The sequence below is a fragment of the Aedes aegypti genome, chromosome 3 (genome assembly GCF_002204515.2).
Source record: "Aedes aegypti strain LVP_AGWG chromosome 3, AaegL5.0 Primary Assembly, whole genome shotgun sequence".
Taxonomy (NCBI): domain Eukaryota; kingdom Metazoa; phylum Arthropoda; class Insecta; order Diptera; family Culicidae; genus Aedes; species Aedes aegypti.
This window is the reverse complement of record NC_035109.1, coordinates 194738969-194752455: the sequence shown is the minus strand read 5'-3', so window position 1 is coordinate 194752455 and position 13487 is coordinate 194738969. Positions and strand designations below refer to the sequence as shown.

The window sequence follows — 13487 nt, the reverse complement described above, 5'->3', positions numbered from 1 at the left end:
ATGGATAGTATATTAAATTCCACATCGTAACTAAATAATGACTGATCTTCAGGGCCGTAAGTTGACGTTGTGGGATCACTTAGCGTCAACTTACGGTCCTCAAATTTTACCTGATTGTTATCTTTCTAAAACGAACGTATCACCATGGTCAACTTATAACAATTCTTATTTTTGAAAAAAAAGGAAAGCCTTATTCCACAGTTTATTAACGAAGAGCTTTATTTGTCAAAGTTTCAATTTTTGCATCTGTATATCGTGTTGCAGATGTAGGAAGATACTTAATGCCCTGGGAAGTAAAGGAAATTTAAAATACGAAAAGATCCTGGACCGACCGGGAACCCAAATACAGCTAGCATGGCTTTGCTTTATAGCCGCATATGTTACAATTAGGGCTAAGGAATTAATTCATCTTGTACGAGAACAAATGAGGGACCTTCCTTAGTCGGATGGTTAGAGTGCGCGGCTACAAAGCAAAGCCATGCTTAAAGTGTCTGGGTTCGATTCACGGATGGTCCAGGTTGTTTTTCGTAATGAAAATTTCTTTGACTTCCCTGAGCATATAATATCATCATACTTGCCACACGATATTCGAATGTGAATATGGCTCATTGAACACTAAGCTGAGAAGCAGGCCCAGTGAAAACGTGTAGGTAAGAAGAAGAAGAGAACAAATAATTTTATTTAAAATATAACTTGGCAAGGATTCACTTTATTGTTATCATTCCAGATTATGGATGATTATGCTTGATTATGAGGAGCATACAGGAAAGCACCCTTATCCAGGACAAAAAGAATTCCCTAAAGTTTTCAAATTCAAATTCGATCGCATCGATTACTTACAGGTATCTGTACCACACAAACGAATATTCACGCATACGCCATGGTTACAAGCTTGTAGTTCCCTTCACCAAATAAGACTGTGTGGTTTGTAAGGTTGATATCTTCGGTTTCAATATTGACAATGTCGGAACAGTCGGTGGATGGGATGTTGTTGCCACACATGCGAAATAATGGCACATCCACACAATATTATCCGGTTCGGTACGTATGGTGCTGACAGCATTGCTCGAATTGTGTTGGCGAAAAATTGCAGCGGAAGAAACAAATGCTTCAATTTGATTCTGGCACAAAGCACTCAGCATATCCGACAGGAGACGGGCAGAAATTTGAGATGAACTTCAGGACGAGTGTTTCCAACGTATGTAGCCATGGAAATGCCTACGGTTCTTTCTGTACCACTATAGCAACAGTTTCAGATGGCGTTTCGAGCTACCAAAAGCAATTACAAGCTGTGCTAACGGAACGAAAACGTGATGTGAAGAAGAAAAAATACGGAAGCATTCTTCCTGTGGTTGCTTTACCGCATGACATAACTGTTTGGACTTTTCGTAGAATTAACATTGGTTTAAATTCTCTGAAAAGCAAAATGTATTAGACAGTTGTTATTACACACACTGAACCAAAAAGCAAGACACTCTAAATGCTTATGTACCTATTTCGTATTATTATTATTATTTTTTGCGTACCAGCCGAACCATATTTCAATACTATTTCAAAGATTTTTGTATCACTATGATTAATTTAACTTTGCATTATGCAGTATGTCTCCAGTCCATTAAAAAATGTTCTGAATTCTTAGTGTTTGGTATATCCTTACAGGTTAAAGTACCGTCGATGGGGGTGACAATGGGTCTAGGGGGTGAGATTGGGTCAAAACGGAAAAATATGTTTTGTGAAATATTTCAGCTAATAACGCTGATATTACTAAAATTAATAATTCATATGTTAGGGAACATATTATTACACTTAATTCATAGCAATAAACATTTTTAGAAATAGTAGTTTTTGTGTACTACATCAATGAACTTGCATGTTGAAACTAGATAAAATTTACAACATAAAATTTCTCCTGTACAAAGTATCACGCATGTACTCTAGCCTCTATTGTTGTATTAGTAGAATGTTGAAAGCCTCTTCATTACACATCACAGGTATTTTCCGGAATCTATTTGATTTTCCCACAAAAAAATCTTTTTTTCGGTACGATGTCTAAAACATTGAAAATGGGGGTGAGATTGGGTCAAGCAAGAACGATAGTAATTGAAATTCCAAGTCCACTTTTTTGACATTTTACGGTGCCGGGTGTTCTCTTTTTTCATTAAGATATGTTTATTCTTTCTAAATACTGCATCAAACAAGTCTACTTGAGTATTTCGTGCATTGAATAACAATACAACGCATTTTGACAACTTCTCAAACCAGCAACTGTGTTTCGTGCTCAGCAACATCGTAAATTTTTATCAAAAGGGTGTTTTTTTTTCTAAATTTGATTATTTATCAGTGTTTTCATATTATAGAAACATCTCACGGAAGTACAAATGAGTTTCATCGCTGAAATACTGGGATTATGACGTCAACTTCTGCCTGAAATGTATTGATCGTGGAATGTCGCACCGAAATTTAACTATTTGCGAAGGTTTAAAATAATCACTGTTTCAGTACACCTTTGGGGAAACTGAATGGGCTTCATAGCAATGGGGATGAGACTTTGAAGACAATTTGAGGGAAAAACCAAGAAAATTTATGTAAACTTGACGATAAATGTTGGGTTTACATATTTTTTCTCATAGCTCTTCAATTTTCAGCATAATCTTTCTTTTAAGTGGGTTTATCATACTTGTGAAACATCTTAGATATCTTTTTGTCTTGTTTGCATCGTTTTTTGTCAATATTTTTCAGTTGTGAATGGTTTTGAAATCATATTCTCAAAAACAAGTTATTTCAATTACAGTGACCCAATGTCACCCCCTCTATGGGGTGAGATTGGGTCATTTTTCATTCACTTGTGGTGCCGCTGTGAATAAATATTTCTCTTTAATTTTTTGAACAGTTGTTAATGTGCCATCAAGGTACATACACACCAAATTTGAAGTTTATTGGAGTTAAATTGCGATAGTTATTCAAAAAATAAATCGCACATATCCGTTTTTGACCCATTGTCACCCCCAACGACGGTACCATAAAACGGGGTAACATTGATCGGAATGTCCCGTGTAGAAAAAAGCTTTAAATCAACATTTATCGATGATTTTTTTTCAATTCATGAATGGTGCTTCTGTTTCCCTGGGCTTGGGATTATATTTTCCAGGGAGCGATGAATTTTGATAATTGATCGCTGTTGTTAGTAGTTTTGATTAGATGTTGGGTAAATTTCAAAGCAATGGCAACCTTTTTATTACAAAATTTAGATTTTATCTTCTGACCTAAAGATTCTGGTTAAACTACTGTACTATGCAGTTGGGCTGCACTACGCTATCACTCATCAAAATTACTTTCACTTCGGGAAAATATAATTTCAAACTGGCGAGAAGATTACAGACTGAGGGTGGGTTAGGAGCACAATCAGACCCTTGAATGTGCAATGTGGGGTAGTAATTGGGAATGCCATTGACGGTTTGTAATCTTCTACGAGGTTTTCGAAAACCAACAGGGCGCGTGCACCGGGTTGCGGATAGGAGCAAAGGGAGATCAATAGCATCTACCTAAAATAATAGAGTAAAAAGCCGTTCCATGATTAGGTAATGTTAAGCGATCTTCTATGGTGTTCTAGTACTATAAAATTCTTCACTCACTGGGAATTCTGGCCTTGATAATATCAATAGTGATAAAAACATAAAATAATACCTAATACTTAATAAGTACAATGTAGCTTTAATGTAGTAATAAATGAAATAAAATCAATTTTCTATACTTGACAAGGTTTTGAAGACAATCAATGAGTGAAAGAACTACCTATTAGAAAAGCCACATCAGCTAAGTCTATACATATACAAATGTTGGTCATAGGGTCATGGCGAGCATTCGATATGTATGTCTATGACTGATTCTGATCTGATAGGGGCACTAGAAGACCACGCGGACAATTTCGAAACAAATTATTTTTATACATCGGTCTTACGTTCCGAAAGGCTCAGCTATGATTTTATTTATTTATTTCGTCAATCAATTGTAGACTATATGTTTGCTTAATACTATGTTGTATTATATCTCAGGGAATTAAAATATTGCCTAAGCTTCGTTCGCGACATGGTCAAATCAATTTCTGTGTAATGCTGGTTATAAAGAGACATCATTTGATTTATTGGGCCGAATTTGGCATAATTAGTTCGATGATTGTTTGATGTGAACAAATTCCGATTCCTCAACTGTCTGGCGGGCGTGTAGAAATTCAAACTAGATAAGAGATTGGTGGAATCAATACGATGCGATACTATATCATTGACAAATGAAATCATGGCTAATTCGCGACGCTCCCTTAAAGTCTGGATGTCAATAAGCATGCATCGAGCCTCGTATGATGGCAGTGGAAACGTTGTCCAGCCTAATTTGCGTAAGGCATATAAAAGAAATTGCTTCTGTACTGATTCGATTCTATCCTCATGTGTTTTCATATGTGGGGACCACACAATACTACAATATTCTAAAACTGATCTTACATAAGCAATGTACAAGGTTTTAATCGTATATGGGTCCCGAAAATTGGAGCTAAAACGCTTAATAAAGCTTAGCATATTGGTTGCTTTATGGACAATAGTATTATAATGGTCAGTAAATGTAAGTTTAGAATCTAATATAACACCTAAATCTCTAATCTTATCGCACCTTTGAACATCTTGATTTTCTAAAGAGACAGTAATCTGTGGTGTATTACGTTTTCTGCTATATGTGATTAGATTACATTTTTTGACGTTTAATTTAAGTAAACTTTTACTACACCATTTATCAAATATACTTATTTCATTCAGATAAATGTCGCTCTCTTTTTTGCTATTGATTTCCATAAAAAGTTTCATATCGTCAGCATAAATAAGAATTTTAACATGTTTTATCACATATGAAATATCATTAACAAACAATATGAATAACAATGGGCCTAAATGTGAACCTTGGGGAACTCCTGATGTAACATGAACAATTTTAGATAGTTTTCCCTCAAATCTTACTATTTGTTGGCGATCTGTTAAATACGATTCAATCCAGTTGAGGAGTCTCATTGCAATTCCCATTTTATTTAGCTTGAAAATCAACATAGGAATATCTAATCTGTCAAATGCTTTACTAAAGTCGGTGTAAAGTGATTCGACGTGGTTACCTCTATCCATTGCATTTAAAGTGTAATTTACAAATTCCAAAAGGTTTGTTGTAGTAGAACGACCTTTAAAGAAACCATGTTGAACATTAGTTATTCTATGTTTTATTTGGCTCAATACTTTTTTATTATTGATTGATTCAAATAGTTTTGGAATGGATGAAATAATAGCAATTCCACGATAATTTCGAATATCAGATTTTTTACCAGACTTGTAAATGGGTATAAGAAATGACCTTTTCCATTCTTTTGGAAATCTGCCCTTTTCAAGTGACATGTTGAACAGCCAGAATAATGGTGCTGTAAATTCATTGGCTAAGTTTTTCAGTAAAGCAGGTGGGATTCCGTCAGGCCCTGATCCTTTGGAGGAATCTAAATTCTTCAGTCCTGTTAAAATGTCTTGTACCTGTATTTGACTAACGCCTACATCGGTTGTAAAATCAGGAAAACTAGAAAAGTGCTCAAAATCACGGTCATTATCCGAGAAGTTTGTATAAGTCTCTTGGAAAAAATCAGCAAAGAGATTGCAAATGTCATCTTTATTATCTGCTACTTTATCATCCAATGTCATTTTAGATGGAAAGTTGTTAGACTTCATCTTAGTTTTAACATAATTGAAGAAATTCCTAGGGCAAGATTTTAAATCATTTTCAATTTTTGTGTTGTACTCTTCAAGTGCAGTGGATATGGCTTGATTAAGTTGGTTGACAATATACAAATAATTTTCTAAACTTTCTTGAGTTTTTTGTTGTCTGTAAATTTTATGAGCCTTTTGCTTACGATTTTTCAAATTTTTTATTTGCTTATTGATCCAAACAGGATTTTTTGACCCATTCCTACGACGTCTCCGCAAGAGTGGATCTTCCATCTGAATAATTTCCGACAAAATTGAATAAAAAACCGTCACTGCATACTCCAAATCTTCCTGATTTTTCAAAACGGATTGCCAATCTATTCTATTCAATTTCTGTTTGATGCCGTTATAATTGGCGTTTTTATAATCAAAGAAATTCTCAAAGTCATAGTAGTCGGAATTATGATAATTATGAACAAAGATTGAGTACTCGATAGCTGTATGAAACGCTTCATTTTTCCATAGTGGAGAAAGAGATTCGTTCACACAGAAATCTTCCATTATGTTTGAGAATAAGAAGTCCAAATAACAGTTTTGTCGGTTTTTCACATGATTGATTTGATTTAAACCTAAAAATGCAGCTCTTTCAAAAATAAGTTGTAATGATTCGTTTTCACCAACAACCGGCAGCAGAACATTTTCGTTTTCGGAATCACGAATAAAATCAGCATTACGCTGATTAAAGTCGCCATAGATATGCACTTTGAATTCTGGAGAAAACTGCGACAAAATTTCTTCAGCGGTTTGAAAGAAAATTTCATATGATAATTTGCAAGCATGGTCGGGCGGAAAATGCACAGAAGCAAATATATGTGTTTCACCGGCGATATGTGCTTTTACCCATACGTGTTCAAACTCTTTATATTTTGATGAAACAATTAATTCTGAATTGAATTTCGAAGATATTGCAATGAGAACTCCCCCACCAGACATTCTTTGGGTAAGAACCAGATCGCGATCATCTCTAAATACATTAAAATCGTTACCAAAAACTTCTTCACTCTTAATTTTTTCGTTCCAACTAGTTTCAGTACCCAAAACAACCGAGAAGGATGAAGTTACTATTCTTTTATAAATTTCGTTCATTTTCGATGCTTCTGAAGAAGTTTTTGGAAACACACCCCTTTGCACAGCATTACTTGAAATTCCAGATCCTTCATTAGACACATTGTCATTATTTAAAATATTACCTAGAACAATTTGTTGAATATCACCCACTATTGGATCGTCATGGTCTACGTCTGGAGACTGCGTCAGGTTGAGCGTAAACGGCTGAGAAGTCATCAGGTCCTGGTGAGCATCGGTTTCCGCACAATTATTGTCGTCATAATTTGCTTCCTCTGGAGAGAGCGTCAGTTCTGGCGAAAACACGTGTGTCTACACGGGCACTCTACGTAGGATGATGGAGTTGAAAAAGTTCCTTGTGGCATGTTCCGTGAAGTTGTGGGGGCGCTTGGTTGGTAGGGATTCATGGTTTCCCTTTTTTCAAATTGTATCGTTGGTTGGTAGTTTAGCGGTGGACGTGAAAACTGATTTTTTGCTGCTGCAAGTAGCTCACGATCGGGTGGAAGGTGGAAAGAGTTTGCATTATTAGCAGTGGCATTCCTGCGATTGCCGAAAACAGTACGGCGGGAGTTCATAGAATTTAAGCGGAGAGGGGTATTGACAGAACTGTTGTTGTAAACGTTGTTTACATTACCACCCAAACTGTTGGTTGTAGCATTGCGTGTCACGTTCCGCTTACGTCGCCTTCTGGCCTTGTCGGCCTGCTTTTGCTGATTCAATCGGTGGAGTTGGCGTTTGTCGTATTCCGCCCAATTCGCTTTCCATACTTTCCTCGTGCCTAAGAGTCGCCAGCCAGAGTTGTCTTCTTTGTTTTTATTTGATTCAGAATTTAAACTGGGCGGTGAGCCTGCGGTACCGGAACTCGAATAAGAGTTTACATCAGCAGTTTCAGCCAACTCTTGTAATAGGCTTGGCGGTGACTCATCTTCCGCAAATCGATCTTTGCCAATGCTAGCATTGTGTTCGTTGCAATGAGCAGCCATCTCAATGGTTAGGCTACTCAAAGACTGAACCTCGGTACAGATCTTTTTTAATTCATCAGTCAGATCTACCGTCAAAGCCTCTACAAAATCTTCAATATGTTGTTTTGAAGATTTCATTGAAATATCTAATAGACCAGTCAAATGGTTTTTTAGTGCAATCAAATCGTTGCTGGGCATATCATTCCTATATTCTGAATGCTTTTCGGCCACACGCGATAATACCGATACAGCATTTGACACGCTCGCCGATGTGCTATTATTAATGCACAACACCGATTCCTTCAGTTGATGCTCGATCTGGTCAAATAAATCCCCCATTGCACTGAGTTTTTTAAGATCGGCGGCTACTCGAAGATTGGCGTCAGTTTGTGCTCTAATTGAATCGATTAGCTGCTGCTGTTGATGGAGCACTTTGCGGGTGTCAATTCCAGTTTTCAAATTATGCTGGCAATCGCCGCATAGAGGTACCATATATGATAAAACAAAATTCTCCTGATGGCGTTGCACACCAATGCATGCCGCGTGGTAACTTTTAAAGCAGAACTCGCACTTCCATAGGAAGCGATCGTCACTGATATTGCATGATTTAACACTGCACTGCATTTTTACCGGTCGCGCGCGATGTTTGTAAACAGCAAAGAAAAAAAAAACTAAAATAACTACGCAGCGCTTAAAAAATGCGTCTACACCCGACGACTGACTGAACTGAACGATGTAAAGTAATTTTATAAGTTATTCATTACTGCTGTTTAATTGTTTATAATTCTAACAAAACTACATAATTAACTCATTACTAATCACTGTTCCTATATTCTCTTTTTCTCTCCTTATCTGTTGCATGATTATGAGCATCACTAATATAATGCATGAGCATGCACAATAAGAATAATTTCAGGATTGAAAGCAGTACATGGATACCTGGATAGAATAGCTTCGAAAAGGGCGCTCAAAATATAATATTTCTGGTCAGGGAAGTATTTCATCAAGGGTATGTAAAATTTTTCCATTATTAACACCTAGATCACACAAACAAATGAACTAATATCAAATATTTTTTAAATATTTTTATATAAATCGTCAATCAGTGTAAAAACAGATAAAGTTTGTAAAGTTATCACCATCGATTAAATTGCGCTCTGTATAGTAATGTTCATTCAGTATCAAAATCTCCTAAAGCGTCGCATTGTGCCATCAGCAGCCCTTAGCATCACTCTCATATTGTTATTATTTTGTTGTTTATAAAATTTCTAGAAAGCGATCAGCATATTCTTTCTTACTTGTACAATGGCCGATCTATTTGGAATTTTAATAAGTCAAATCAAACTTCAAAACTCAAATTAAATTGCTTTCAGCACATTTACATTTTGCAGCATTAATCGCATTACTGTGTCAAGTCTTCTCCATTCCCTATACCCTACCCCAACCCTTCTTATCCTTTCCGATGGTGTTCAAGTGGTCCGCATAGACTATTACGGCCATTACCTATCCCTTACCCCGGCTTTGGACTGACTTGCGCTCTCATTGCCCCACCAAACGCTGCAAAATGAAAATGAAAATGAAAATTCATGAATGGTGCTTCTGTTTCATATATTTATGAGCTAATCAAAAAAGAAGATTTTTTTTTTGTAAAAGTTAAGTTTGGTTCATGCCTAAATTTTCAAATTTTCGTAACAATCATTTTCATGATTATAGATGACACCACCAAAGATTCATGTTTCACATGAATACTGCAAATAATGTAAGCAAGGAAAACATATAAGCAAGGTGTTCATAAAAATTGGAATCGCCGAAAATGCTTCCGTAGTCAAAATTATAAGTATCTTCAAGTCAGCAAAATTAACGAATTGCTATGAAAAATCAGATTTTTATTAGGAGTATTCCACGGATCGAGGTATTTTTTAGTTTAAAATTACTTAAAAAAAATCGGGTTGTAAGAGTTAGTCAGGGCCATTATTTCAATAAGTAACGACATTATCAATAAAAAATTGCATGAAACATGTTTCGAACATGATTAAAACTGAAAAAAAGCAGAATACAGTGTCGTGCGATGGGTGCCAGTTCTAGTTAAAAAAATAAAACTTCTAATGTATGCATTTCCAAAAGGATTTTTTTCCAAAAAGTTTTATTAAAATAAAACTGTTCAATGTTACCCCGATTTACGGTACAAGTAAAGTAATTTCTCACCATCATAAAAGGCCTTGAAATATGATTGCCTTAATTGTTCTTTTTTTCACTTCTTCCAGGAAACCACATCAATTCGACACCACACACGGAACGACACAAGGTAAGTTAATCACTACATTTGTTTGGAAAAAAGGGTTCCATAAGTTATATCATGATCAGTATTTGAAAATTTGCGAAAAAATATACCAAGAGATATGTATTTAGCCACACTTTTTACAAGTTAATATATTTCACAGCAAAACAAGTTTTTGCATCAAGCACTATAATAAGGGACCGCGCATTAATTGCGTAAGGCAATTCTGGCGGTTTTCCAATCCCCACTGCCCGCATTGTAAGATTTTCTGTATATATTTGATCACTATTATATTCTTCTTTCTGGCGTTACGTCCCGTTACGTCGTGATCACTATTATACATTTGTTTTCATTTTATCCTTAAGAATTCAAAATTGTCAAAACAATTTCAACAACATCAGTACTTCATTGATCTATATTAGCTGACGTGATTTATTTTTATGAACTAACATTTACCACCTATAAAATTAAATTGAATACTAATATTTGATAATGATAATGATAATGCGTGTTTGGTTAACAAACAGGTTTTAGAATAAAAAATATTCCTAATTACTAAAATGCTGGCCCCCTGAATTTGGAAATAATGTCAAAATTCTTATTACTCGTTGACTTTTTTATTGTAAATCTTTGGGAATCAGCAGATTTCTCCCAAATGTAGACAATTTCCCTCGAAATAAGCACATCTGTCGAGAATAAATGGTTTTTTTGATTATTGAAATGCTTACAAACAATCTGTTCTATGATCATTATTCAATGAAGTATCAAAGAGCTCGTCACTTATCTTTGATAGCCTAGTTGTAGTAGAAATTTCTACTCGATTGATTTAGGTTGACTTTATGAGTATCAATTGTTATGTATTCAGAAAAATATGTTTATACAAATCCTCATAGACTTATAATTGTGTTTGCCATGTTTGTTTTAGCCTAACACATTTCTGTAGGCGGATTTCTCTTTAAATTCTGTACTTTCATGAATTCTATGCAAAGCTAACCTCAGTAAAAATAAAATAATGCAAAATCATCTTAGACATCTAAGTACCGTAATCCGAGGTAACATTGATCAGCGGGGCAACATTGATCGTAATGACTCTCTTTGCAAAAAGTTTAAATCAACATTTATCGGTGAAATATTTTCAATGCATGAATGGCGATTCCCTTTCTTCTATTCATAACAAACATTAAGGTTTTTGCAATAAATAAGTTGGGTTTATGCGTAAATTTTTCAACTTTTGCAAACAATGATTTTCATGATTATGGATGACACGATCAAAAAATCATGTCTCACATGAGTTCTGACAACGGTATAAGCAAGATAAATGCGATTGTCACTAAAAATGACATTGTTGAAAACGATTCCGTTGTCAAAACTTTTACAAATATGATCAGTTAAGCGTAATTCACAAATTACTATGAAGAATGCAGAATTTCCAAGGAAATTGTCTATCTTTAGGCGTATTCAACAAATCAAGGTGTTTTTAATTTTGATACTAGAAAATATGGAACGTCTATGATGCATCCTTGGAAGAAAAGGCTTTTTGGTATCGATCTGATCAATTTGAACCCATACTACGGTACTTTTGTCTTTTAAATTCCTTTTCAACTTATTTTAACATGAAAACCGCAATTGAGTTAATACGCTGCAGACGAAATTTCAGTTTATGACGATAATTGGAAAAGATAAAAAAAAGTTAGACAACCATTGTTACAAGAGAACAAAATACTTCTACATCTCCACAGTTGTCATGGAAACGATATTGGGTATTTGATGGGGTGAAAATCTGGGAGTCTCCTTTGGTTGGTAAGGGGCGGGACGTTTCGCATAAAAGACGGTTAGCATAAAGATAGTTATATACATTCCTTAAAATGCTACATACTCGCAAATGAGTCACCCACGGTTGGTGGCGACCCATGATATTGACACTTATTTTTATTTCCATTTTGAATCTTTAGCGATGAAAATTTTCAACGTTTAAAGGTAGTGTTTACAATACATAAATTTGTTTTGGGGTATACGTTAGACGTATGTGCAACAAGAATTTCAAGACTACATTTTCTGCGCAACTATTTTGTTTTTGGTTGGATGATTCAAAAATTGGTTCGTGGATGCTCGATTTGGGATGGATTAAGAACTGCAGTGCGTGCATTTTGATGGGCAGTGCTAAGTTACGGCTCACACTATTGTTCATTATTAGAGGAGCGACAGATTGCGCAGATATTCGAAAAAGGAATTTGGTGAGTTTGTTCTGATCAGCAGCGCATGGTCACAATGCGTACATATTAACCATTTGTCGGCCTGAAGTCTACCAAACGTATCCTATGGCACTACCCTTTCCATCAACATTCCAGGCATCATCCTCCCATACTGCTGAAAATGAAGATATGTCCGCAAAAACGCTTCCACGGCGTTTCCGAAAGTGTTTTCTACGATTTCCGAAACGCTGACTTCAACGGAATGAACGATTTCTTCGAAAATGTTGACTGGGACGAGGTTCTTCGAGATTCTGATGCAAATCTGGCTGCCTCGACAATCTCTGCTATCTTGTTGTACGGCATAGATCAGTACGTTCCCGTCAAGGTCAAACGTGAACCTTCGAAACCAGCCTGGTCTAATTCCGAACTGAAAAATCTCAAGAGGGTAAAGAAAGCAGCTCTCAGACGTCATAGTCAGTTTCGTACAGATTCTACGAGAGCACGGTACATGCAAGCGAATACTGAATATAAGCAGTTGAATGATTGTCTGTACAACGCTCATCAGGACCATTTGTAAAGCATCCTCAAAGCAAACCCTAGAAGCTTCTGGAAACACGTCAATGAACAACGGAAAGAATCTGGATTGCCCCCTACGATGTCCGACGGCTTACATGAGGCCGATTCCAAAGAAGACATTGCTGATATGTTCCGCACGCAATTTAGTAAAGTTTTCACCAATGAACACGTCGATCCAGACATTGTTAAAGATGCAATTAGAGATGTTCCCCGGCTTTCCACCTTCGTGCAGCAAATCATAATCACTGACGATATGGTTCCATCAACAAGCAAGGAATTGAAATCGTCCACAGGATCCGGTCCTGATGGCATTCCTTCTCTTGTTCTCAAACGTTGTGCAGAAACAATTGCAGCCCCGCTAGCAAGGGTTTTTAACTTATCCCTGGCTTCTGGAGTGTTTCCGAATTGCTGGAAACAGTCGTACGTTTTTCCAGTTTTCAAAAAAGGTAGCAAACAGTTAGTCTCCAACTATCGTGGAATAGCTACGCTGAGCGCTACTTCGAAGCTGTTCGAGGTCATTATTCTGCAAAACTTGGTCCAAAGCTATGCACATTACATATCGCCTGATCAACACGGATTCATGTCCAAACGTTCGACGACAACTAACCAGGCTTGCTTCACTTTGTTCATT

General features: G+C 36.1%; 1 protein-coding gene across 2 annotated transcripts in view; it reads left to right on the top strand.

Annotated features, from left to right (window-relative positions):
- Window positions 1–13487, top strand: part of LOC5575382 (TWiK family of potassium channels protein 7) — a 505115-nt gene that overhangs the window by 211992 nt on the left and 279636 nt on the right. For both annotated transcript variants that reach the window (XM_021848514.1, XM_021848513.1), the window contains one exon: window positions 10075–10115. The gene's annotated coding sequence lies outside the window, so the exon portion shown is untranslated. The remainder of the gene's footprint in view (window positions 1–10074; window positions 10116–13487) is intronic.